This window comes from Caretta caretta, chromosome 16 (genome assembly GCF_965140235.1).
Source record: "Caretta caretta isolate rCarCar2 chromosome 16, rCarCar1.hap1, whole genome shotgun sequence".
NCBI lineage: Eukaryota > Metazoa > Chordata > Testudines > Cheloniidae > Caretta > Caretta caretta.
In genome coordinates this window covers 22558365-22586123 of record NC_134221.1, presented here as the reverse complement: position 1 = coordinate 22586123, position 27759 = coordinate 22558365, and the positions used below count along the sequence as shown (strand labels likewise).

The 27759-nt window shown below is 44.5% G+C and overlaps 2 protein-coding genes across 5 annotated transcripts in view; one reads left to right on the top strand and one right to left on the bottom strand.

The window, feature by feature from the left end:
• The window catches only part of CRB2 (crumbs cell polarity complex component 2), a 140600-nt gene extending 139400 nt beyond the window's left edge, over positions 1–1200 (bottom strand). The window contains exon 1 of the mRNA XM_075120358.1: positions 898–1200. The gene's annotated coding sequence lies outside the window, so the exon portion shown is untranslated. The remainder of the gene's footprint in view (positions 1–897) is intronic.
• Positions 1201–1249: 49 nt separating this feature from the next.
• The window catches only part of STRBP (spermatid perinuclear RNA binding protein), a 106785-nt gene continuing 80275 nt past the window's right edge, over positions 1250–27759 (top strand). For all 4 annotated transcript variants that reach the window (XM_048822741.2, XM_075120372.1, XM_048822740.2 and 1 more), the window contains exon 1: positions 1250–1347. The gene's annotated coding sequence lies outside the window, so the exon portion shown is untranslated. The remainder of the gene's footprint in view (positions 1348–27759) is intronic.

Below are 27759 nucleotides of genomic sequence, written 5' to 3'. Positions count from 1 at the left end.
AAATACAGACTGGAGATGACCTGATCTGGAAATCTGAGTATGAGTAATTGCTGAAGGATTTCTCCGGAAGTATTGCCTCTCTCCTGAATTTACATACTTTTCTTACTTGATATTGATTTATCTATTGGGCATAAATCATAGAAAGGCAGCATCTTCTTGGAGCAGGGGGGTGGGAGTTTTATTCTTCACTCTGTCACTGACTCACGGTGTTGCTTTGGACAAGCCCCTTCACTTCTCTACGTTTAAATTAACTGTCTATAAAATATTGCTTGTACACAGACAACTGCATGCTGGGGCACAATAGTGTGACTTTGTATTGGTTAGGTTCCGGTGCTTACCAGGCATCTATTGATTCGGGTTTTTTTTTTTTTCTTAAAGTTGCAGCTCCAGCAGTAAGTGATTATGGGTGAAACTCAGCTTTAATTAGGGAAGCCAAAAAGTCATTAACCCTTGTGTTTGTGGGGAAAAGCTGGAAAACATGACCCTTACCTGCTCAGGAAACAGAAAGCAAATGAGAATAACCCAACAGCTAGAGGTTCTTCTTGTTGAATGTTGTACATTTTTAAGGCCAGGCTCACGGTTTTTGCTCACTTGGTGAGGATAATGCCTCGGGGGGGGGGGGTGTCTCCTGCTCTGAGGGGAAATGGGAACAGCTCCCTAGGTCCGAGGTGGGGACGAAGAACCCCTGCTCCCACCTGCCCCTCACCTCAGCCCCCCACTCCCGCCCCACCCCCAAGGGAAGGGCGGAGGGGATTCCACCAACTCGACTACGAAAGTTGCGCAAGCATCACAGCATTACCTACGCTAGTGGCGGCTACCGCGCTTGCCTAAGAAAAGCACCCTCAGGTGCAGCCCCAGTGCCGGGAGCGTTACGGAAAGTCCGTAAGAGACACTGACCTCTTTGAAGAGTTACGGGATTTACGTACGGAACTGTCTCAGGTGCGGCCTCGGCCTTCCCTAACCGCCAGACTTACGGAATCTCCGTAAACGCGAAGGGACGGGAGGCCGGCGAGGTTACGCCGCTCACGCAAGGAGCGATGGTCTCAGGTAAGGGGCCGGCTTCTCGAAGCGAGAGGACTTTACGTCAATTTTGCAAGGGGGCATTTGCCTACCGGCGAGCCGGCCGTTTGCGTCGTGAGGGCCGGCATCCCTACGTGGTTAGCGTAAGGCGCTCGCTCAGGTGCAGGGAGGGGGCGGGCTCGCGCTGCCCGGCAGCTCCAGCCTATGGGGGCGCGGGGCGTTGTCACGTGCCGGAGCCCCGCTCGCTGCTGCGGAGCCGGAGGCGCTGGGCGAGGGGACGGAGCCGGGACGGGGACCGGGGCTGCACTGGCGGCGGCGGAGAGTGGGGTAAGGGGCCGTCGGGGCCGGGGGCCTCCCTCGGAGACACCCCCGAGGGGCGGGGACCGGCCGCCGCCCCTCCCAATGCGCCGGGCGCTGCGGGCAAGGGCAGGACACGGCACTGGGGGGGGGGAGGTGCACAGATGGGGGATGGGACGGTGCACGGGCAGCGGGGGGAGGCGCGTGGGGGGCGGGGTGCACGGGCAGTGGGGGGCGGGGTGCACGGGGAGCAGGGGGGCGCGTGGGGGGCAATGGGGAACAGGGGGAGGCGCGTGGGGGACAAGGGGGGCGCGTGTGCGGCAGTGGGGAGCAGGGGGAGGCGCGTGGGGAGCGGGGTGCATGGGGAGCGGGGGAGGCGCGTGGGGGGCAATGGGAAGCAGGGGGGCGCGTGGGGGGCAATGGGGAGCGGGGGGCGCGTGGGGGGGCAATGGGGAGCGGGGGGGCGCATGGGGGGCAATGGGGAGCAGGGGGAGACGCGTGGGCGGCATTGGGGGGCGGGGTGGACGGGGAGAAGGGGGCGTGTGTGGGGCAATGGAGAGCAGGGGGAGGTGCTTGGGGGGCGGGGAGCAGGGGGGTTGTGTGTGGGGCAATGGGGAGAAGAGGGGGCGCGTGTGCGGCAATGGGGAGCAGGGGGAGGCGCGTGGGGGCGGGGTGTATCGGGAGCAGGGGTGCACGTGGGGGGCAATGGGGAGCAGGGGGAGGTGCATGGGGGGCAATGGGGGGCGAGGAGCAGGGGGGCGCGTGTGCGGCAATGGGGGAGTAGGGGAGGCGTGTGTGGGGCAATGGGGGGCGGGGTGCATGGGGAGCAGGGGGAGGCCCGTGGGGGGCGGGGTGCATGTGGGGGCCTGCAGGCAGGGTGGTAGGTGGGATGGGGCTCAGCGGGAGGGGGTGGGGAAGATAGGGGCATGATACATGGGGGCCGCCTGGGGGGGCTGCAGGCGGGCTGGGTGCATGGACAGCTGTGGGGTTCCTGGGGGCTGCTGGATGCTGTGTGCAGCGGGTGTGGAGAAGCTGGAGACAGGGATGGAGGTTGGGGAGCTGGGAGTGTGAGAATCGGGGGCGGTGCACGGATTGGGGGTCTGCTCTTTGAGGCACAGTGTGCATGCATACACGGGTCCTTTTGGGGACTATGAACAAGGGGATGTTCTTGTGTGGGGACAGCCACTGGGGGCGCCAGGGAGGCTGCTGATGCAGACAGTGAATGGGGGGTTGGCGCTGCTGGGGCAGCTCATGATTGGCAAAGCTGTAGCTCACGAAAGCTCATGCTCAAATAAATTGGTTAGTCTCTAAGGTGCCCCAAGTACTCCTTTTCTTCTTTCTAATCTGTTTTTTCAGTTTTTTTGTGGTGTCATTTGGGAATTTGGGGGGGGGGGGGGCATTGTGCATCTGACTTTGCAGGGCTGGTTGTGAGAACCCTGTCCCTTAGGGGTCCTAGTGCAGGTAGCGTCTTAGGCACAGGAAGCTGTCCTTGCGCTAAATCCTCCTGCCCTGTTTTGTGCATGGGATGGGTGCGTACTTGGGAGCAGGTGTGCACCTGGCCTGGAATGTTAGCTAGTGGTTCAGCCATTATGAAAGCATTGTCCTTAGTTTGTGCCCAGTGTCACTTGGATTGGTCTGTTGGGCATGGAGGTGAATTTGTTTAGCTGCAATATTACCTCTGTAGAGAATAATAAAAGGACCTTTCAGCCCAGAGAAAGGAGGGAACTCCTTTATGTGGAAGTGTGGTGCTTTAAAACAGGGAGAAATTGTCATGAAATTACTTGTTCTGTTTATTCTCTCTGGGGTATTTGGCATTGGCTATTGTCGGAAGACAGGAAACTGGGCTAGATGGACCTTTGGTTTGACCCAGTATGGCCGTTTTCTTATATCCTTACATATGTTCTTGGTTGACAGAATTAAGGGCTTGTGATCAGAATTTTGCTACTGCTTAGTTGGTGTGGTGCATTGTATTGTCTACTAGCCTACCTTCATTTAAAAAATGAAATGGTCATGCTTCCCGGTGACTTGTGAATATTCTGTGCTGTGTCTAGGTATCTTTGATTCCTGTGACAGTTTTGCATCTCTTCTAATTGAGAGAGCTGTGTCTTTCTTTCTATTTTTTTCTTTCTGGATTTGGTCTGTACTGGGTATTAATCATTAACCCACTGATTTCGGTGGCGATGGGGGAACCGCAGTGAAAGATAGCTGGGGAATCAGTGGAGGGATGCTGACTAGAGCAAAACTTAGTTTTCAATAAAAACAGAAATTATGTTATCCACTCGCATATCTGATTATTTATATACATAGCACTGAAAGTGTGCTATGGACATTAAGAAAAAACGGCGTTATTCCAAAGAGCTTGTAATCTAAATAGACCATGTAAAGCTGCAGGATATCATGTAAGAAAAATCTACATGAAGTTTCATACATGTCTGGTTAGTTCCATATTTATTTAAATTGTCTGTAATTTAGTACTGGGATAGAGACCGGGGTTTCTTGGTCTCTTGGAAGAAGTATATATTTGAAGCAACACTGTTAGCTTAAATTTGACTCATCATTTACATTTTTTTAAAACAAGCTATTTTAAATCCCCAAGCCAATAAAAATGTTTGCACAATTAAAAAATAATTCCAGTGAAAACAGCTATGATCCAGCATTGATCAGAATGTATATTTGTCTGGAGCCCCAATCTTGCACAATTAAAGAGTGAAAGTGAGACTGATTTAGTTGATTTTTTTTAATTCATTGTCCAAACTGAAAGAAATGCAAATAATAAGCAGAACATAAATAGTGACCCACGTAGCATTTGTAAAAGTACTGAATAATGTAAGGTCCTTGTAACATTGGTAAAGAAATGATTGTTAGTGAAGTGATTTTTTTGAGGTAACAGTGGTGACACTTTAAGAGGGACCCAAAGGAAGTGATGGTGGAGGCATGAGGCCCAGTGTCTATTGAGAAGAGAGTGGAAGAAGGATGTGAAGAGCTGGCTAGTTGTGTGTCTTGGGAAGAAGAGCCTTAAAAACTTGGCATTGCTTTTTTGTGGGGTGAAGGGGGAAGTGTTAGTGTCTCTACATAGATCTTTTACGGGCATTACAATAACACCTGGTGTGGGTGATGCTACAAGCCGATCTCTGAAAAGCAAAGGGCCTTTTCAAGCATTGAAAAGGCTCCAAGTCTTGCGTGTGGCAGTCAAAGACTTACTGTAAGTGATGGGACCTTGTGGCTGGTTGCCAGTACGGAGAAATAGGAAATACATGACAGCCCGTCTGGGCCGTTTCTAGCTTCCACTGGCTTCTTGGTGGTTTTTAGGAAGTTGGACTCACCTCTGAAAGTTCTTGGCAACGTCATGACTATTTCTGTCTGGAACTTTCCAGTCTGTTGCTTTTACTCCATTCTGGTGTGATGGGCATGGGAGAGAGATGGTATCATTTGTGATTGGCACTGGTAAGATTTTGGTGTGTTCAGTTGTCCGTTCCTAACAATCTTGCCGCTCTTAGCATAGTGTGTGGTGCTGTCTTAGCATCCTTGGTATAATTGTTTTTGTTTCCATTACTAATCCCCCACCCCCTTTTTTTTTTGTAAAGGAATTGCTTTTGTATATACTGCTGTACATGCATCTACTTGGAGGTACTGAAATTATTATTATTAAAATACTGGCAATGTGATTGTCACTGTACAAGAAAACCACAGGGAGCATATTGTCTAAATGCACAATAGAAATCCCGTACATAATTACTGGGAGACCTAAAGGAAAACTCTATCTTGGAATGCCGTTTTTAAATAAAGGGCAGGGAACAGCAGTTTCACTGGTGTGGCTCAGGTGGGTGTGAGCGTCAATTAAGAGGTTGAGCTTTGAGGACCCATTTGAAAGAGGGAGTCCTGGTCACACACAGGGGTTTGAAAGTAAATTCTAGGCAAAGCAGACCTTGAGCCAATTAAGGCTGCTAAACTGTTAAGGTTCAAAACCCCTCATTCCTAAAATTCTGCGGAGGTGTCCTGCAGGACTGAGATTTTGAACGCTTGCTCTCGGCTGAAAGGGGAATCCTTTTTGGAAGTTTGAAGGAAGCTTGATCAGCCACGTTGTGCTGTGCAAGTCTGAAAACCTCACTGCAGAATAATAATAAAATAAAACCACACATTTTTCCATGTTGCTTTGGTAGCAGCTGAACTTTGAGACTTGGCATGTAAATAGAGCTCTTTAAAGAGCACGTTCATGACTGGAGGAGGGGCAATGCTCTGGTTGGTTAACAAGTTATAAGCAAGTGAAAAGTCACTTGTGAGCATGCTCAACAAGGCATCTGTTAAGACGTTTAGCAGGGTTTAGCAAAGCCATGTCTTCACTGTAGTAGATATTCTCCCTGTCTGTTGTGGTCTGACCATGGGCCCAGCTTCGGCCCATGGTCAGACCACAACAGACAGGGTGAATATGGTGGTGGTGGTGGTGTGTTTTATGCTGCTTCTGGGACAGTTTGTGTAGATGCAGCACAATCCTCTCTCTGCCTCCCCTTTCTCACCTGCCTCCCCCAAATCAACAAACCACCCAGTGCCTTAACCTGAAAATGAGAGAAAGTAGGGTCACTCGTGAATGAAGTGGGTTAAATGAATGGCTCTAAACTGGCTGTGGTACTCTATTTAAAATCTGTCTTCAACAAGAAAACTAAGGAAAGCTTAGGCAGTGAGGAGGGATTTATGAAAAAAGCTGTGGGTGAGGTATACGGAAGCTTATTAAGGAAATTAGCAAACTTATTGTACCACTGATGTGTTACTAAAAATGTACAAAGACTGGAGAGGAGCAAATGCAGTACTGATCTTTGAAAAAGGGAAAGGGAGAGATCCTGGTAGTTACTACCCTTTACGTTAACTCCTATCCACCTTTAAAGTAACAGAGCAAATATTGAGGGGAAAATGAACAACTAGAAGTAGCAGATTTATAAATAGATGTCTAAAGATAAACTTGTTGGGTCTGGATAGAATTACAGAATTAGGACTCAGTCCTGCAAAACTTGCTCATGATAATAACTTCATGTGAATAATCCCATTGTCTGCACTGGAGGTGTTTCAGTAAAAATTTGTAGGCGTTTGGTGGATGCAGTGGGGGATATAATACGTAGATTATAAGAAAGCCCTTGATAGTGTGTTTCAAAATCGTTATCTCTAAAATTAGTTCAAATCATCTTGGAATAAGCACCATTTCATGTACTGAAAAGTGACCAATGTACCTAAACACAAGGTACAAAATCAGATTGGACGCAGATGTTTAGTAGTGTGTTGCAGTGATCTCTTGGTCAGTATGTTTTTTATCTAGAAAAGCAAGTAGACACAGCTAATAAAGTTTGCAAGTGATACTGAACTGGGCGGAGTTGAAGACCAACAGGATAAACACAAAGGAACTTGAGGGAGATTAGAAACATGCTGGCAGCAAATGACACTTTTGGGGAAAATTATCTGAAATGAACACATTCGCAGGAGGCGGCACATACCTGGAAAGCAGTAATGCTGGGAGACCAAGAGGTAAGAGAAGACAATACTGCAAACTCATGGTTTAAGCTGAGGGAGGTTAGCAAAACATGCCAATTTTAGGCTTCGTATGCAGCAGGAAAGAAGTTAGAGGCAAAAATACTGTTTTAATGCAACATTAAAATTGCAGAGTTGCAGTTTAAAATACCTGGAAAAAATGCAAATATCAGAAACGTTGTAGGAACCATTACTTAAGCTATGTCTACACTACAGTGTATGTCGGCATAATTTATGTCACTCAAGGGTGTGAATAAATCACACACACACACACACGAGCAACATAAGTAGCGCTGCCATAAGCGCCCGTGTGAACAGCGCTGTGTTAACGGCAAAACTCCCGCCGACATAGCTACTGCCGCTTGTGGGGGCTGGAGTAGCTGGTGTAAATTCTCTAGTGTAGCCATGCCCTTAGTCTCTGCACATTCTGTGTACTCTATGGTATGAATTTAGCATAAATAGAAATACAAAGCTGCACATTTAGAGGGACGCCATCAATTTAAATCACATTGTCTTGAAATTTTTACTTCTCTTACAAAGAGCACTTAATATTAACTGCAAGACTAGAGAGAGATATTATTTCAGTTTGACCTGTGCATTTGTTGGCACTTTGTATAGGCAATTTCTTGTTTGTCTGAGTCTCTTACTGAGCACTGGGGACAGAAAAACACTGATAAAAGTAGGAAAATATGGTATAAACCTACAAAAGGCGTCGGGGAAGGAGGAGAGGGACTTGGGCAGGTGTAATAACTGAAACTACTTTTAACTTTCTTTTTAAACTGGCAAATTGATGTCCCTTTAACCAAAACAATACAAATCCACCACAAACAACACCCTCCTCCCATCACCACCACTCTCAAAAGCTGGCACAGGAATTACTACATATGTGCAACCTGTTCAAGTTAACATAGCTGTATATTCCTTGACCTTTGCATTTACTGACTTTATTTTGTAGCTGACCTATCTTAATGTTGCATTCTTTGTCCTCTGACTCCCAATCATTAGACCCCTGCACAGATACAACATTTGTATCCACAGCTGATCTGCAATCCGCAAAAATGACCCGTGGATATTGGCAACTGCGGGTGTAGATATTTTTGGCTATCTGCAGGTTTCAGGGCTCTACCAATCATCCTGGAACAAAAGGGGGCTAGACCCTGTTCCATCCAACTCTACTGCCTTGTGTTTACTTTTTTGCTTTGTAGTGCAGCTATGCTGAGTTTTCTTTTAATCTCCCATCAGTGGTGGGAGTGGAAATGGAAATGTAGGTCTGATGCTGTTGATTTACCCTGCCTAGACCATCAGTGCTACTACCACCAGCCTTAGTGCTTAGTTAAGAGATCTAAGGAAAAGTTGTGTGTATGTGTGCGCACATGGTACAGGCTATTCTGTTTGTCCCTTGTGAGCTTCTGCTCTGACTCTCTCAGCCTCTGGTTCTTCTAGCCAGAGAGCAAGGAATTCTGAGACTGATCCCATAGCTGTCCCATATGCCAGTGCTGGGCTGCCAGACTACTGGGCCACTTGGTCATCTGCTGATTGATTGCTCAAGGTAATAAAGATCATAGATTATTACAATCTGTGTGTTAATCTTCCAGTTTGACTTTCTGTAGCTGTGTAAAGTCCGTTTTTATGGTATAGTTTCTGTAATTGATTGAGGAAATAGGTAGTAAATGTGTGTTCAAAACACTGATATTGAAGAGAGTTAATTCTAAGAATCTAGTTGCTTGTTCATTTAGGGAAATCCCTTGAATAGTTGACAGTTAGCTATTCTCTCTGTAGGGGATGATTTAAAACATTTTTTATGTTGTGGTTTGGTGTACTAGTCGTAAAGAGCCTCAAGATGCTGCTTGTGATTGACATAACAAAATGTAAATTATATGCTGTTTTACTAGACTCTAATTTGTCTGGTTTGAGGTTTGTATGCCCGTAGTTCTAAGCTTTTCTAACAGTGACTTTCTCCTTCATGCATCATCTACATAGGGGAAAAAAACTACTTTAAATTATATGCTTAAAAAATCAAACAAAACTGGGGCATCCCTGGGTATTACTGTAAATTTAATATTGTGGCTGCAAGTTTTTGTTTTGCATTTATTTTAAATAGGTTTTTACTGAAATATTAAGTGGGTTTGAAAAAATCTTAGAAAATAATTGGCATTTAGATTGTTAAACTTCCTGAAGCGGTTAACAGTGAAAGGAATGAAATAATTATTTTAACTTAAACTAATTTGACATAACAGAAAGTGAACTCATATACTGAGAAACTGACAGCATAATGCAAAGGCAAGAGGGATGGACAAGTTGATCGGAGATGGTCTTTAATTCTCTAATTCCTGTGATTGGGGGGAGGGGGGGCTAGGACATTCACTGGGAACAATTTCCGTTCTTTATTTCATCTGGTAAACTTGGGTGTCCACCAGTGATCTGACTGTTGAGCCTTGCTGTAACTTTAGCCTTACCTGAGGCATAGATACAGTATTACTTGCAGAGGCATTGCTCATGTAGTTAATTTCCAAGCTGTACAGTTGATTACACCAATAATAAAATCAGAGCCACTAGAATTCTGTAACACCTCATGGGCCATTTCCACTTGAAAAGTGAGAGAATTCTGAAGTAGGTTGTAATAAATCCCTAGGTGTTTCTAGGTCGACAGGGTGGTGTGGAAGTTCTGCACCTACGGAATTTTTATTGCTGGCTACAGGACTTCGCGTGGTGTGGTTTTCTTAATCTTAAAGCAGTCAAATCATTGCTGCCTTTGTAATTCATTTAACACTTTCAGTAAACTTGACATCCAAGCGAAAGATCTTACATGGTTTCTTATGTAGAAAGACACAAAGAGTACAAAACCCAGTAAGATAGCGTGTGCCAAGATGTTGCATTCAGCTGCACATTGTTGAAGTACGTGAATATACTAACATTGCAGATGACTTTGCACACAAAGGAAGCAGCATTTAAACTTGATGCAAATGATCTTTTCTTTGCCCATTTACCAAAACAGTGGACAGATGTACTAACGGTATCACTTGGACTAGCGGGTGGTGTCTGGATGGATGAAAAAAAGGTATCCAAGACAACACGAATGAGTGGGCAGAGGGAAGGGCATGTTTGTTTCTATTAAAAAAGAAAATAAAGCTTGTGAAAATGTAACTGTAGAAGTCTTTGAAGTCCTGTTATTTGGCAGTTTCCTGTATTAGGAGTGAACCTCGTTTTTTTATTACACTGTAGTATGTGAAGCTAGGATATAGAGCCAACTCTGTAACCCTTACCCAAGTTACCCTCACTTATGCAGACACAGAGCAGAATTGGGCTTTGGATGTTTGTGCGTCAACTTAAAAACTAATAAGAATACCTGGCTCTTGTATAGCTCTTTTCATCAGGTGATCTCAAAGTGCCGAATAGTCCATGTTGTCGTTTAGTTGACCGTTGGACTCAAATTTAAATAACCCTGATTAACAGGTAGCTAATTACCGGAGCCTCAATGTGGCACTGGCAGCGGTGGGGAATGGAATGTAGTGCTTCTCCAACTTCATTCCAGCAAGCTGGTGAAGGGGAGTGGGGAGAAGTATGAAAGAGATCCTGCACAGCTAGTTTTCTTGGCTCTGTTGTGAAGAAGCTACATAATGTTCTCATAGTTGTGTACTAGATGCTGATTCTGGTGTGGAGATGGCCATCCTACTTTATTTACTGAGTGTAAAGAAGGTTGGGAAGGCCAGTTGTCCAGAGGAACATATATCGTTACTTGTTACCAGTTGCAGATGCCGGCACCTGTTGCTGAACTGATGTTTCCTTTGTGTTGGGGAATCTGGCTTTTCCTTTGGCTGTGCAACATAGCTAATTGTGTAGCAAATTCTGTGGTGGTTGTGCAGCCTGGAGCCACGCTGGCTTTTGAACACCATCAATAAGTGCATTTCCAGGGTTTTGGATTGTATGAATGGAAGGTAGGAAGTTGCCTAGGTGGCAACTATAGAGTTTTATGTATTTAGGTGTTAGATCAAAGCATCATAGATTCATAGATTCATAGATATTAAGGCCAGAAGGGACCATTATGATCATCCAGTCTGACCTCCTGCACAATGCAGGCCACAGAATTTCACCCACCACTCCTAAAAAAGACCTCACACCTATATCTGTGCTATTGAAGTCCTCAAATTGTAGTTTGAAGACCTCAAGGAGCAGAGAATCCTCCAGCAAGTGACCCGTGCCCCATGCTACAGAGGAAGGCGAAAAACCTCCAGGGCCTTCCAATCTGCCCTGGAGGAAAATTCCTTCCCGACCCCAAATATGGCGATCAGCTAAACCCTGAGCATATGGGCAAGATTCATCAGCCAGATACTACAGAAAATTCTTTTCCGGGTAACTTGGATCTTACCCCATCTAAAAACCCATCACAGGCCATTGGGCCTATTTACCATGAATATTTAATTACCAAAACCATGTTATCCCATCATACCATCTCCTCCATAAACTTATCGAGTTTAATCTTAAAGCAAGATAGATCTTTTGCCCCCACTACTTCCCTCGGAAGGCTATTCCAAAACTTCACTCCTCTGATGGTTAGAAACCTTCGTCTAATTTCTAATCTAAATTTCCTAGTGGCCAGTTTATATCCATTTGTTCTTGTGTCCACATTGGTACTGAGTTTAAATAATTCCTCTCCCTCTCTGGTATTTATCCCTCTGATATATTTATAGAGAGCAATCATATCTCCCCTCAACCTTCTTTTAGTTAGGCTAAACAAGCCAAGCTCCCTGAGTCTCCTTTCATAAGACAAGTTTTCCATTCCTCGGATCATCCCAGTAGCCCTTCTCTGTACCTGTTCCAGTTTGAATTCATCCTTCTTAAACATGGGAGACCAGAACTGCACACAGTATTCCAGGTGAGGTCTCACCAGTGCCTTATATAACGGTACTAAAACCTCCTTATCCCTACTGGAAATACCTCTCCTGATGCATCCCAAGATGACATTAGTTTTTTTCACAGCCATATCACATTGGCAGCTCATAGTCATCCTATGATCAACCAATACTCCAAGGTCCTTTTCCTCCTCCGTTACTTCTAGTTGATGCGTCCCTAGCTTATAACTAAAATTCTTGTTATTAATCCCTAAATGCATGACCTTACACTTCTCACTATTAAATTTCATCCTATTCCTATTACTCCAGTTTACAAGGTCATCCAGATCCTCCTGTAGGGTATCCCTGTCCTTCTCTAAATTAGCAATACCTCCCAGCTTTGTATCATCTGCAAACTTTATTAGCACACTCCCACTTTTTGTGCCCAGGTCAGTAATAAAAAGATTAAATAAGATTGGTCCCAAAACTGATCCTTGAGGAACTCCACTGGTAACCTCCCTCCAACTTGACAGTTCACCTTTCAGTAGGACCCGTTGTAGTCTCCCCTTTAACCAATTCCCTATGTTTGTGTCCAGAGTTTTGTGACTTTACGGTAAATTAGAAATACAATTATAGGAATGCAAATGATGTAGCAGCTGCCCCTCCCCCAAACTAGGAGGTATAGGAAGAAAAACCACCACAGCCATAAATCCTAGTGTCAGTTAACCCTTACTTTGCCAGAAACTGGGTGTACTGGGACCCAAATGTCAATATTGGACCATGGGGTCGTTTTAAACGCCAGAGTTCAGGTCCATCATAAAGTGAGTCGTGCCAGCAGCTCCTCTTCCTTAAATTGAAGAAGCTACAGCTCAAATGCCTCTGTGGTTTGCAGATGCAGCAAGATGACAAGGAAAAGAGTGGATCTCAAACAGGAAGGTACATGCCTGGCTATTTTGGCATTATAATCTTAAAATTTTGCTGAAGCCATTTTTGTGAAGAGACAGATTTAGTGAATCTGAGTTTACGTTTTGTGTCTGCTTTCCTCTTCCTTTCCCTAATAGCGGTTCTTAATCAACAGAATGAAAAACAAAAACACACATGCACACGAAAATCCAACTTTGATGCAGGATGCTTTTCTTCAGCAGCATACATCTTTCAGTTGGCTTGTACTTTTTAATGCAGCTATAAGAACCTGAATAAGCAGCTCCAATGTGATCTCCTGATTGGAAGTGTGGAAAATTGAACTTCACAAATAGGGTGGGAGTTTTTTGGCTTCTCAGTTGGTCTGTCCAGGTGTCTGATCAGATAGTGACTTAGCTTGTTTCTCAGAGTTAGCCAAATGGTTCAGCTAATGGCTTTAAAGTGGCTCAGGTGTGTCTCTGTGTATAGGTGTGGTGCAACTTGATAGTCATCATTACTTACTAGTCTAGGTAGCAGTACTTTGTGACATCCAAGCTAGGTCATGGACATTTATATTAAAGTCAGAAATAAAGACAAACACTCTGTAGGTGACCCCATCTCCCGGTTAAGGTGACAAGGGAGACCCTGATCTGGTTTAAAAGGAAAGAAGCCTTTTACACAACTGTCTTACTCCTATGGAAATGCTCTTGTGGTTAAGCTATAGGACGAGGGATAGGGAGACCTGGGTTCCAGGCTCTACCTCTACCTCTGACTTGCTACATGACTTAATGTCTCCAAGCTTCATTTTGCCCTGTAAAATGAAAGGTGATGGAATATTTTCCTACATCACACGGGTATTAGGCTAAAATTAGCAAGAATTGTGTGTGGATAAGTAAGGTGATGAGCACCCTAGAAAAGACAGTAAACCAAATAAATACAATGGTTTATACTCCTGAGGGCTTTAATACTTGGTCTAATTTGGGTTGTTGGGCTTGGTGTGCAGGTGCTGGGTGGTGTTTAATGGCCGGTGATACAGGTCAGACTGGATGACCTGGTGGTCCTCTGACTCCAAATCAGTGGTTCTCAACCTATTTACCATTGTGGGCTGCATCCAGTATTACCTGTGTGGCCCTGAGGATGTTACGTGGACCACAGCTCTGTGCTGATTGGGTTGCAGATTGAGAACCACTGCTCTAAATACAAGAAAAAGGCAAAGCAGCTAGCATCTTTACTTTTGAGGGTCAGGATCAGGTTGGTTGTTGCCAATAACATGGTCTTATAAAGTAGCTCGGTTTGCTTTGAATCCACATCTACATGCACCACCTCATCTTCAGCAGATAGGTGGGATGCTGAGAAGGAAACATGGTTGCCTAAATCAGCATAAGGAAAGAATCGTAACTCCCACCCGAAGGCAAGTTAGAATCCTCCTGTAGCTGGGATATTTTAAATTGAGTTGATTTTTTTAGATAAAATCGAATTGTGGAAAAACTTGGTGCTGCTCTTCGTTGCTCTATGAATACATCTGATACCACTCCATATTGGCAGCAGCGAAAATATGTTGCAACATCTGAATGTGGCATTAGACTCTTTATTCCTGCTAGAGCTTTTGTCACCTCCTTGAACACTTTGAAAAACTCCCTGCACAGGAATAACTTTGCTTGCAGTGATTGTTTCACTGTAGCACTTTTTTCCTTACATACCCATTTTATCTGAAATTACTGATAATAATTGTACTTGGTACTTCTATTTGTAGATCTCAAAGCAATTTGTAAAGAGCAAGTATCATTGTATCTGTTTTAAGATGGGCAGCTGAGGCAGATCATGAGTTGATGATGACGACAGCCAGAAAAATAAAGTGATATGCTGTTTATGGCTCCCCTTCCTCCCCATTTGTTCTTTATTATCAATCAAACTTGCATGGATATAGAATTGTCACTTTTTATGTTGGTTTGGTTCCTGCAGCCTGTTCCTTCACCTCTTTGGGAGCTCAGTCATTTCCCTCTATTAACCAATCTCTACATTCCAGGGGATTACGCTGTGCGGTGGGGAATAAGCATCATAAGCAAATGAAGTCTTAACCGAACTCTGCCTTTACAGATATGGTCTTTAGTACCAAGCAAATAAAAGGAAGCAATATACAGATCTGGTTTTAAACAAAACAGTTTACAAAGTGCAGCTCTGATCACTTGATCTCTGATAGCTTTGCTGTCAGATTGTGATTTACATTGTAGTTTATATGTGCTTGATAGTATGCCACTGGAACTCTAGGATTGCTCTGCAATTTAGAACTTTCCCAAAGGTCACTGTCCATGGGGATATATTTTGCTAGCACTTTTTTTTCCTTTTTAAGAACATTGAAGAACTTGAAACTGGGACTTCACTTTTTCCCTGTCTCAAAAAACAAGCAAACTGATTTTATTTAACTTTTTACTGCAGGCCTGGAATCTGTACTTCATGCCAAGTTTCAGCATGAAACAAATGAAGACAGCAGAGTAACAAAACCCTCTCACAAATGGGGCTTATTACAAACCACCAATAGGACCATAACTATTTACTGTGCACTACTAGAGTAGATTCCTAAAAGGGGAAACGCTCTGTGTTGCAATTTGAACTGTCTGGTTCAAACATTGTACATGTGCAGTAACTTAGAATACTTAATATGGAATCGGTGTTAATGTTATACTGGCTCCACATTATGAATTCATCTCCTGCTTCAGTGCAGTTGTGCTGTAATGTGCTTGCATCTCAGTCCCCGTTGAGATGCTTCAGAGAATCAGCTTTTTAGGAGTCTGACGCTAGCATCATCTGCAGTGTCGTAACAGCATTCTACCTCCAGTGAGAGGCTGCAGCGGGGACCATATGATAGCACAGTACAGAATTCTGCTTCCTCCTCAACAGCATTTTAGATCTGTCATCCTCTGCGAACATCCATAGAACTTTTGCACCAGTCTGGAGGCAAAACATAAAGATCTTGGTGGTCTTGAATCCTCTGCTATAAAAGTTAGAAAGAGACTTCAAGCTTGCCTATTCAGTGGTTTCAGTGGCTTTGACATGTATTTCAGTCAGTGGTTCGGTGAAGGTACCTGTGGGAGGAACACACATGGCACAGGCAATGAGACCTCATGCAGTTAGCAGGAGCATCTATCTGGCTGACTTTTTGCAGATTGTGAGGCCTTCATGCAACAACACAAAAGAGCTGACAACTCCCAGTGAGTTGGCAATTATTCATTTATATGTTGCTTGCTGAACAGTCAAGTTGTACGACAGCTTTTTCTGCGGAGAGCTGCTTTGTCGAACGTGCCTTGAAATGACAACTGCAGATGCTTTGCACAGACTAACAGATAAGCCCTGCCCCAAAGAGCTTACAATTTAAATAGACAAAACAGACACAGGGTAGGGGAAGGTGGATAACACTAGTAGTGTGAAAAGTGTGATGAAAGCAAACATCAGGTTAGTTCCAGGACATTATTTTTTCTTGGGGCTAGTTAGGAAGGGGGATCAGCTAAGGGGAAGGGGCTGATGGGGCAGGGTAGGAGACGAGAGACAGATGGGGAGTGAGTCTGAGGGAGAGGAGGGATGGGAGAGTTTGAGCAAACAGCCAATCAGCATAGGGCAGAGAGAGTTCACTCAAAACTGTAGAAAGTTTTCTGAATGTCCAGAGGTCCCTCTCTTGACTCTGCTGCTCCTGACAGCTGGGGTCTCTGGCTGGCTCCTCCTGGCTGTATTTGCCAAGGAAAAAATGGAACTGGAACTCCATGGTGCTGTTATTGGTCCCTTTTCACAGAACAGTCGCTCTAACCATTGTGGTAACATTGGTCCATTTGATGGTAGCGATCAACTAGCTCCTTACTTTTATTTTTAAATATAATGGTTGATCCTAAATATATTACACCCACATTAGAGCATGGTTCTCAGGCTGGAAGATTGAGTTCCTCTGTATCTGAATTGAACACCAGTGATTTCAAATACAGTAGTTAGCATGATTGCTAGTTTAGCAGGTGCACTTTAGCTCAAAGGGTTTTTCATCTTCACCCCCGCCCTCCACACAGTCTATTGCGAAGTACAGTAGCGAGTATTGTGCATGGCATACATAACTGATTGAATTTTAGACTGAGTGGATAGGCGCTCTGGGATTTGGTGTCTTCTCTCTTTCCTTTTCTGTTTCCATTTTGCTCCTGTTGTGTTAAGAATGTTTGGAATAACTCCTAGGTTAAGGTGAGATGCCTTTATGTGTGTGTGAAGCCTTTGTGTTAGGAGATTGGAATAGTAATTGGAGAACATGCCAAAAAAATAAAAACCATGAGTTTCCTTGTCAGTTTTGAATCTCGAGACAGATCAGAAATCTGGGGGCTTTTATGGGACAAAAGGCCTACATTGACTTCACTTAAACGTTTACATAGAAGAGAATAGCAGGAGCAATTAAGGTCACTTTGCTCAGTATCTTTCCCTCAATTATGACCTTTCTAAATTCACCATGGGATTGTAGGAGCCCACTTTTCCTCACTGCTGCATGGGGAATGGGAGATAGAGCAGGAAAAACTCCTGCAGCGTTGGTGGTATGGCTCTCTGGGGTGCACTGCATTGCTTTGCATCTGCAGCAGCATGAAACTGTCAAGGATTTTCCTTGTCAGTGTGTCACTGCAGCAGGTGAGCACGGCAGCACCGGAACACGGCTTGCAAGTACCTGCTGTAGCACAAAGGCAGAAAGATGGGGTAGCTAGGCTGACAGGCGCAAGGGTGAAAGGGGTAGCAGTGGGGGAGTGGAAAGTGCTAACGGCTCTTTGAGCACTGAGTACGTGTGCTTTGGTCTGTACAAGAGACAAAATGAGATGTTCCTGCCCTCCAGAGCACATAGTCTAAGAGCCAGGCCTGGAGAAGAAGGGATGTGCTAGGAAGTCCAGTGGAAGGCATAACATTATGTTAAATATGTATTTATCTGTCTTCTTTTCTTGGGGGCATCACAGGAGGGGAGATGGTGGCTTAGAGAGCTGGGGTAAGGGGGGCCTTCTGTGCATAGGGAGCAGCCTGGAAAAACTAGGCAATTTGGCTTATTGGGACGGTGGGAGGAAATTAGTCATTCTTTGTATTACAGTGGCTCCTGCAGGTCTCACCTAGAACAAAGTTGCATTGTGCCGGTCATTGCACAGATGCATGATGACAAAGGCATCCCTGCCTCTAAGGGTTTATAGCCTAAATAGGCAGTGTGCAGCAGGGGGACGTAACAAGTTTGTGTGTGTGTGTGTAATGTTCCTTAAATCTTCTTCCCTTATTTGTGTTGCAGTAGTGCCTCCGAGCCCTAGTCATAGACCAGAACCCCATTGCGCTAGCTGCTGTACAAAAACAGAACAAAAGGACAATCCCTTCCTTAAAGAATTTATCTCACCACCTGAATGTGTATGTGTCTCCCTCTTCCTCCGCTTCCCCTCCTTGCTTTTAAAAACCAAAGAAATGAAGGAACTGGTCACAGAGGCTTCTCTGAACCAGCAAGACGAAGGAGCTGGAGTTCTGTGCCCATCCTAGACGGGCTGAAAGACACTTGGATTTATGGCGTCTGTTGGCCTTGCAGCTGCCTGTCTGAAGTGGTTGGGTCACCGTCCGGTGTGGGGTAGACAGGTGTCCACTTCGGACACTGCCGCTGCCACTACCTGGCTCCCATGTTGACAGTCTCAGAATTAAATTGACCGTAGGGGCTGAATGCCACAAAACCAGGGTAGTGCAAGCAGCTGGTTGGTAACTGGGGGGAGAGAGAGGGTGTAATTGGGGCAGAGGGAGTGGGACAATGGGAAGAGATGGTAGAATCTATAGCTGCCCTCCAAATAGTCTATTCACCACACCTTAGTAAAAGGTGCAGATTGGGGTCCCCATCTGCCTTTAGATGGTCACCTACCAGCTGTAGTCAGGAGCGTTTCCATTGAGAAGCATGATCTTCCCTGTCATTCATGGCCTATCCCCAGCGAGCCAGGCCACGTGAGGCTATGTAAACACTGAGTATTACAGAATGTGGGTGTCTGCTTACGTAGCAGTGCTTTATTCCAGGGACCGTATCTCGCCAGCCCTCCGGTGCCTATGCAGCTGCAGTTCAGCATGCTGGCTTTGATCTTTAAAGCCCTGTGGAGTTCGAGTCTTGGGTACTTGAGAGCAGTGGTTCTCAACCTTGTTGGGCTCAGGACGCATTTGTAAATGTTTATGGCCTGTCATGACGCAGTAAATAGTTTAGGGGTAGAGGCCTTGGGGTGGTTTCAGTTGGATCCTGCCCTCTCCTTCCCGCCCGGGGTGCTGCCTGGCATTCACCCCATGGTGGCAGCTTCTGCACCTCCTGTGCTGTGGGGGCTGGCTGGGCTTTGCTCTCCACTCCAGGGTTCAGTGCCACTCAGATCTGGCCCCACCTCCCTGACAGGACCAGATTTGTGTGGGTGGAGTTGTGACTTGGCTCCTTGGGTTACAGTGCCACTCACTGAAAATTTGGCCTATCTGGACTCCTGTCGTAATGACGGTCGGGCTAAACCTGAGTGGTGCTGGGAACCCAGCCCTGTGGGAGCAGGGAGGCGAGCCCAGCCAGCCCTGTGGGATAGGAGCTGATGTGCGACCCTCTGACAATTTGGCAACCCAATTTTGGGTCCTGACCCATGGGTTGAGAAACCCTGCCTTAGAGAGATCTGGGTTCCCCTTGTCCTGTCCCAGAGTCACAGTTGGGACAGGTGCCACAGGTTCCCAATAATGAGCTTCTCTCTTACTGGGACAGTGGAACCCAAGCCTGCTGGCCATCTGGGGATGCTGCCCGGGTTGTCTGGTTGCATTGGGTTGTGCCAGAGAGCCTGGGTGCTAGAACTCCTTAGCGCTAGTTTGAGTCCCTTGATATAAACTAGTGAGCTGTCCCGTTCTGTAATGCTTTATTTGTGCACATAATGTCGACTGTTGTGAATGCACCTGTGCTCGTTTTGGTTTCTTAAAATAAGGAACAAACAGAAATGAAACTGTTGGGACCACACCCCGAAGCAGTGTGCTGTGCCTCTCTCAGCATGTGAACCCTTGCTGTCTCTATCTTTACTTCCCTTCAGTTACAGTGCGTTGATCGCTACTCTAAAGCTTTGAACCTGGGCTCACCTTCTCAACATTGTGACGAAGGCTTATGGAAGGAACCCAGAATGTGGTGGTGGGACAGCTGTGGCTATTTGGTAATGGCTGCGTTTGAATGGAAAACATCTTTCCCATTAGAAAAAGAAGTAAGCAAATACAAACCCTTCTGTGACTAGGGCTATGCTTTTGTCATGGGAGTTAGAGATTAAATTGTCTTTGAGCTCCGTAAGTTCTGACACAGGGCTTCTTGGGTGTTGCTAGGTACATGTGATGGTAGCAGCTGAACTAATTTTGCTGAGAACATTGGGATCTGTCAGGAAAAAGTCACACCCTCCAGAGGGATGCTCATAAAGTTAATGCTCGTGATTTCACGCTTTCAGCGGGGAATGAGGATCATGGGGACTGTGACACTTGGGGTGGGAGTGGAGTTCTGGAGCTGGCGAGCTGGTTTAGCAGGCATCTGTGCTGCACTGCTCTGTTTGCGCTTACTGAAGAGGACGCAGCAATGGCTCTTTTCTGCACATCTTCCTGTGCTCCTGCAGGATCACACCAGAAGACATGGAAATTGGTTTTGAATGGCTTGATGGTATTAAATATTAAATGGCTTTAAGCAGTTTTATTGCAAAAAGAGAGGCTAGTTGGATTAAAATAATGTCTGCTCTGACTTCTGGCATCTTGTTTTGTACAATAAATTTAGTAAATATTGTCTTGTCTCTCGAATCAGACTGTGGACTCTTGTGTCATTTATCATGACAAGCTCCTAGCCCTAACCACAATGATGGTGCTTGTTCTGTAAAGGGCTGCCTGTCACAGTTATACGAGCAACTGCACCTGCAGTCTTCCATGGTCCCTCAAGGGCACCCGCTTTTGGCTCCTACTGCTCCTCAGCCATCACCTCGCTTAGGCAGAGACTTGCATCTCTCTCACTTCTGACTGGGGGGTATCCAGGCTATACATTTCTTTGCCTGCACCACTGAGGCGTATGCAATGTATGGTTGGAAAAAAAAGTTGTTTCTTCTGGCAGTCAGCTACAATTTTCCATTGAACAGTTGGTGGTTTTGTAGCTCTGTAACTGCAGTTTTCTGAGTTTGAACAACAATTAAATATATTTTAAAATGACCTTATTGCTTTGCTGCTCTAGAGGCAGACAGCTAACTACTGTTACTCTTCTAGGTTTGTATCTTACATGCTTAATTTTCAGTGCTTTAAGTTGAGCCGGTCTAAGAAAAATAACCACCAATTAGATAAATCCTTATTATATAGAACCAAGCATAGTTTTAAGGTACATGGTGAGCTCCTCCCTGTATGATCCACAGCAAATATCCCTGCCATTTCGTTTCTAAACAGAGGCTGCCCTAGAAATGTTCATTAATAATTGTCAAACTGTGCTTTCTGTGATAAGAACAAATGTGTACTAGAGACTGGTCTGAGAGTCAAATTCGTTCACTCGGGATTTCACCTAAGTTGGGTCTCCTGTGGGAAGAGTCTAAATGCATCCAACTAGTTCTGTGCTATTTCAGGGTGAACGTTGCTGTCTTTTAATTCAGCTCATCATAGAATCATAGAATCTCAGGGTTGGAAGGGACCTCAGGAGATCATCTAGTCCAACCCCCTGCTCAAAGCAGGACCAGTCCCCAATTTTTTTTGCCCCAGATCTCTAAATGCTCAAGGCTAATGCTCAAACCATGGAGCTATCCCTCCCCCCTGTATCATGTCTGAATACAACGCACTTTGAGAAATACTTGATCTATCTTTCCTCTAAAGCATTTTGGTTAAACTTTGAATTGACTCTTAGATGACCATAGTATCCTTTTTTTCTGGAACCTCCCTACTTTGGGTGACTTCCAAATGGCTCTTTTGTCATATGCAGAATTTTGAACTGTGGCTCAGAAGGGAAGGGACGCAGCTGTTTGGATACCATGGTAGTGGGCATTAAATACAAGCTGGAATAGAATAGAAAATGCAGTTTCTGACTCCTCAACCTTTTTTCCCTTGCAAGCACGTTGGTGAAGGGATATTTTGTCCCCATTGTTAGTAGCATGAACTCACTTTAGCTTTTACCAGCAAGGTCAGGTCTCCCGTTGATCAAACCTGTGTGAGTGCGAGCCGCCTTCTTTTCTCCTTTGTTATTGGTCAGATTTAACACCTGTTAAAACCTAGACCGTTTAACAAGTGCAGCTCATGTAATTGCTCTTTCAGTTTTTAGCAGTTTTCCTCTCTAAGAAGTTTGGCAGATACCGCAGAGGCTCTGTTGTATTCTGGAAAATGTATCTTTGCAAATCAGATTTTAATGGGCTGAGATTAAACTAAACATTTGATTGCATTCTTTGGGGTAGGCCCTGTCTCTCTAAACCCATGGTGTAGAACTCCAATGCGCTTTTGCTGTAGCTGCTTCTACTCTGGCTTTGTGCTGCTTAGAGCACATGGAAATGCAGGACCCATAATAGTCCTTGCAGTGCTGTAAAGTCATAACTTTCCAGGAGTCCTTGCACATGGCCTTGGCATAGTCTGTCATCCTGTAATGCTGGCGGGTTTAATGAATTGTATTTACTCCATCTAGAAATAGAGAAGGTTACCAGGGGAATTCTGCTGGCTTTGCTGCATCTGGTTGCACAGCGACTGTTGGCATTTGGTTGAGTCTTGAGGGTTCTCCAGCCATTGGTGACTTCGCACCCTGTAACTCCCAAGGCTTCTATATTGCCAGCAGCGTCCTCACACCCTACAAACTGTCAGTATGGCTTCTTACTTGTCTGTAAGGGATTGTTGGATACCCGAGGTGCTCCCTTTCCCCGGACAGGGTAAGCTGCCTCTGAAAACCCTGGGTATGCAGCGGCTGTGTAATCAGGGCTTTTGTTTTATTTGCCAGATTGTATGCTTCTGTCTGTGGCTTGTGGTTTGGAACTTCCCAACAGCATTCACTGTCTGCCATAGCAGAGGATAAAACTTTGTAGATCCTGCTTAAATGGTCATTCCTAGTTTCTTTGAGGTGGCTGAGGGGACTTCAGGCATTATTGTGTGACATTTTATAGCCTGTCTTATGCAGGAGGTCAGACTTGATGGTCATAACATCCCTTCAGACCTTAAAAATGTATTAATTTAGGGTAATATGATGTCTTTAAAACAAAATAGACATCATCTGGGTGCCATCCCTCACTATAGCAATTCTAAGATAGAAGTTTTGGGTTTATGCTTTTATATTAGTGTCACACTCGTATTGGCCTTTGCTTTAGATGGAAGTCTTTATAGCTTTATGGAAAAGGTATTATAAATAAGTCTTACACGTGAAAAAATGAGGATTGAAACCATTATATCATTTAGAAGCTTTTCAAATAACGAAGATCTTACCTGTCTGATTAGGTGTCTGAATGTCGTTCAGAAACAAAGCTAGTACTGCTTTGCTGAGCTGTTCTGGAAAAAGATGCAATGGCTGAAAGCTTCCATCTGTTGAAAAGCAGTCTCCTTACGACGCCTCGACTTTGTATGCACTTCGCCAAAACAAAACTGGCAAATTACAGCACAAGCAATAACAGCTGTTCCCCTACGACACGGGGAAAGGAGTCCAGGGGCTCTGAATGGTGGTGGTCAAAGGGACAAAGTATTAAAAGTGAACTGCAATGTTTCTAAAATATACAAACCTGTCAAAGCCTTAAATTGCTCACAGCAAAAGGACCTGATTGCGAGAACAGAGTACTGCTGTAGTGCTTACCACTGATGACAATGATCCCCTAGCTGTCATAAAAGGGTTTGCTGGGTCAGGCTTTAAATGTGCAGCCTTAATTACACGTTTGAAAAAAAAAAAACCTGAAAGGTTACAAACTGTAAATGTCAGAATTGGGGCAGGATGCCTCCCTCTACATCCGGTGTTCGAGGAGTCAGCAGCTATGTTAGGAGAAACCCAGAATCTTGAACTTGAATCCTGGGAATAAGAGAGGACATGATCCTTAAATCATTAGGAATTCTGTTTGTTTGTGATGCTTGTTTCCCACGTTGCTTGTTATGGACATAGACTCGCAAAGATATTTTGCTGTTTTATTTGAAAAGCACTTCCTCAAAACAGGAAGAGCATCTGAAACCCTGGACTCCTGACTGAGATGCGCAGTACAGGTGCATGAGTATTTTGCCCTGGGGAGAGTGGAGATCACGTGGCATCATCCTGCTCTCTCTGTATCCCGGTTTTGCAAAGGCTTTACTCCTGTTTTTCTGCCGCATTCTAGCTGTTCTGGGTCCTGTATTTCCTGAGCTCAAACCTGGAGCACAGTACAGCCTGTTAACAGTGAGGTGTGTAATACGTCATGTCTTGGGACAGGGCTTTCAAACACGGGAGCTTAACGGAAAGCTCCTGAATCCATGTTTCAACCTGTACCTGATACTCAAAATTGTCATGACCATTCCCTTTTGAGGTCTGAAAATAGGATTCACAACCAGAACTCAGCTAAACGGAGTCCAGTTCTTGGGCTGCTACTTTGACTCCCATAAGCCTACAGCTAAAGCTGAGCATTGGTTCATTATGAGAGTTTGTGTGGCTGTCTTGATTATATGTTAGAGGTGATGGGTCAGCCCTGTGGCTAGTGCTTTTATGAGAGTGAGAGTCAATGGGGAAAAAAAAGTTGTCTTTTATATGCTTTTTTTTTTTAAGTAGAGTCTGTTCCAGAGTGAACTAGAAAAGCCTAGTTAATGTGCTGAAAAGTTGGGCGGGATCATGCTCCAGAGTTTAGAGTGTGGGATTAGTACTAAGGAGTAATTGGCTTTGTTCCCAGTTTTACCTCTGACTCTCAGTGCAACCTTGGGCAAGTTACTTAACTCTGTTTTTTCCTGTATGTAAAGGAGGGATTAGACTAATCTCAGGGGTCTGAGGCTTAATGTTTGTAAAGTGCTCTGAGATCGTCTGATGCATGTTGACGGGAATTATCAGGGCAGGGGAAGTTACCAGGTCACCTGACTCTCTAAAATGGGTAAAAGATTTAATTCTGAAGCAGTGCTACTTCAAAACATACCGCCTTCTCCACAAAAGAGTGTATTTGTGGTGGTGTGACACCATGGTTGCATGCATTATTTTGGATACTATGCAGAATCTGCAGAACCTGTACATATGTAAAGCAACATTCAATCAACCACATGTGTGCTTGGAATAAAATATCAGAGCTGAGCTGTACATTTCTTGCCCTCTAGTGAAGGCTAGTAAATGCTTCAAGTTACACTCAAAATATAAATGATTTCACAGGCAGTGGATGTTGGGTTCCTCCTGCCCCTCCCTCCACCATTCAACCTGGAAAAGACATTCTCCCGCTGTATGGCTATAGAGCACTGGGTAATGCTATCTGCTTACCAGCAGATGGAGAAGTAGTTTCCCAGCTGCTCTCATCAGTGTGTAACCTCCGTTGTTCTGTGGGATGTTTCATTCAATTTATTGTTCATTGGTGTTAAAAATATTATTCTACTCTAGACTGTTAGGCTACAGAGGCAGCTCTGGGAAGGCTGGGAGGAATGCTAATTCCTTCCACAGATGGACTCTTTTTGTGTCACCTGCCTACTCTGCTAGGCAAGTTTTTCTTGAATCTCTGACCCCGTCCTTGTGGTTTTACATTCGTCTCCTTCCCTAGAGTTAGAAACTCCCCCACAACTACTCTCAGAAATTAACCAGGCTTTTGTGGATTAATATAGCTCTGCAGTGAGTGCTGGCAGGAGAGATGTGCAGCTCTTTTTATGGAGACAATGAAGGATGCACCTTTTCCCTCCCCATAAAGCTCCCCAGATTTCTATTCCCCCACTTACCTTATGTTCTGGTGGAGAGATTCCAAGAAGAGGAAACCCAGTGAGTGTTTAAACTTAGTTCTCAACACACAGTTACCTGGAATTGTTGCATTTGCCTTAAGCCATATGTTAATGGCATGGTCTTCGTCATTTGGTAGGCTAAAAGGACATGATATTGCTAGAATTACAGCAGACGTTATAGCGGGGTCACAACCCTGCATCTTCTAATTTGCAGCCTTTAGAAAATGTAAACAGTAACATCTGAGTGCCTGTAAAAAGCATTATTTTGAATTCACTGGTAGTCTTGGGTGTTTTGGAATGTGAAAGCTTCTGGTATCCTGCAAATCCTCTGCTTTCAGGGACTTATCTGAGAACGTCTTTGTCTGGATCCAGGTCAGTATATCCCAAATGGATTTTTATTTTTTTTTTTGCTTTAGAGAAAATAATGCCCCATATTCAAGATCATACTCTGATGATAATTGTTAAATATTTTTATTTACTGTTTAAAGGGGCAATGCCAGATTAAAAAAGCCTAATTCTTTACCTTGGTTAAAAGAAATTAATTACATGGATCAATGGAACAGCATATTAAAAATCAAATCCACTCACCTGTTCATGGTGTTCCTTTCCTTTTTTGCATTTCACTCAATGAAGCGAAATTAGTCAGTGATTTTTAAACACTAATACCAGTGCTGCCCTGTTTGGGTTGCAGATGCTTTAGGGGAAAGCTTCAAACTAAAAACTGTTCATTGACTTACGTTTTTAAGGAAATAATTAAAAAATTGTAAAACGTTTACAATCGCTCTTTCATTTCCTTTAGTGTATACTCTCAATGCAAATCTATGGAGATATAACTTTAAAGAAAAATAGTGTTCAGTTGGGTATTGAATGTCCTGCTGCCTATTTTTAGATATGCAGTTTGAAGTGCAGGGCTTGACAGATGCCACTGTGGGAAGGCCCAATCCTGACTTGCCGTAGTGCTGTACAGATGAGAAGGAAGGTCTCTAGAGAAGCTAGAGTACAGTGAAAGCTGACGTCCTTTCAGAGCACAAGGCAATCTGCAGTGTCCGTCTCAGGGGGAGACAAGAAACAATAGCAAATGTTGTTCCTGGAATGTGTTCGTGTTTTCTAAATCTCTGCAGATGCACTGCTGCTCACTAACACACAAGTTTCTATTTTAGTTGTTGTTCTTATTTTAGTGTTGATGGAAGGGGCTAGACTGACAGCATTGGCAAATGACATCTTACCACACAATGAGGGACAGCTTAGCCCATAAAGAATGTGTGTCCTCTGTGTAGGTGTACTCTGGGTAGACCACTTCTAGGGGTGGGGGAGTTGTTCAATGTCCATGTCCTGTTCAGTTTTTGCCCCCTCTACTTAGCTTGCCAGTTTTGGGGATGGTTTTGTGACCTGGGCATTGGCTCATATAGGCTGCTGAACAGATGGCACCAACTTTAAGTCCCCAACTGGGGTTGACTGAAGTTTCTGATGGAGAGGTAAAATGTTCCATATCCTGTTTCCAACCCCCTTACGCAAAAGCATGCCATCAACCACAAAAAAAGCTTTTTATTTTTTTAAAAAAGAGAAAAGTTAGTGGTTTCAGGTATTGCACCTGCCCTCTGAGTCATCCTGGTACTGTTTTGAGGCTTTACAATCACATCTTCCAATTTGTTTTAAAAAAAGTTTAGCTGTCCTGTGTTGCTGTAGGCGAACCCTGTGTTACCAGGGCAAATGGTCCAGCCGATTAGACACTAAGTATTGTCAAGTGTCCAGAGTACACTGATTTTGAGATTTTTTTTTAACCCAATCTTGAATAATAATCTCAGATTTTATGTGTAACAATAGTAGGTTAAAAAAAAATTGAGATTTTCCTTGTGAATTGATGGTGTCCTTTTAATTTGTTGCTGAGAATTCTTTTTAACAATACTGTTAGTGCACTTTGCATGTGTAAACAACACTTGTTCCTCGGATCTGGTGCAATGTATAACAGCTTTGTAGCGTACACCTGTGTTCCCAGAGTTGGGCATAATCTTGCTAACCTCCGTAAAAGCATGAATGAAAAGACAGGAAAAAAAAGCAAAATTGTGTTGCATCTATGGGCAAGGGCAACAAAGTAGGGATGAGCGCCTCACCTGTGAGAGGGGATTAAGTGTGTGCCATTTAGAGAGGTTCAAGCTGAGAAGGAGCTATCGCCAGCAACTGGAGATGTTACAAAGGCTAACTGGCAGTTTGACAGTGGTGAAAAGTCCAAAAACAAGAGCCCGTATTTAGAAATTCATGAGGAAAATATTTAGATTGCACATATTTTTTCTTGAGGGCAAGGCCAATTCAACAATAGAAAGATCTACCAAAGAAGATATGGAGTCCGTGA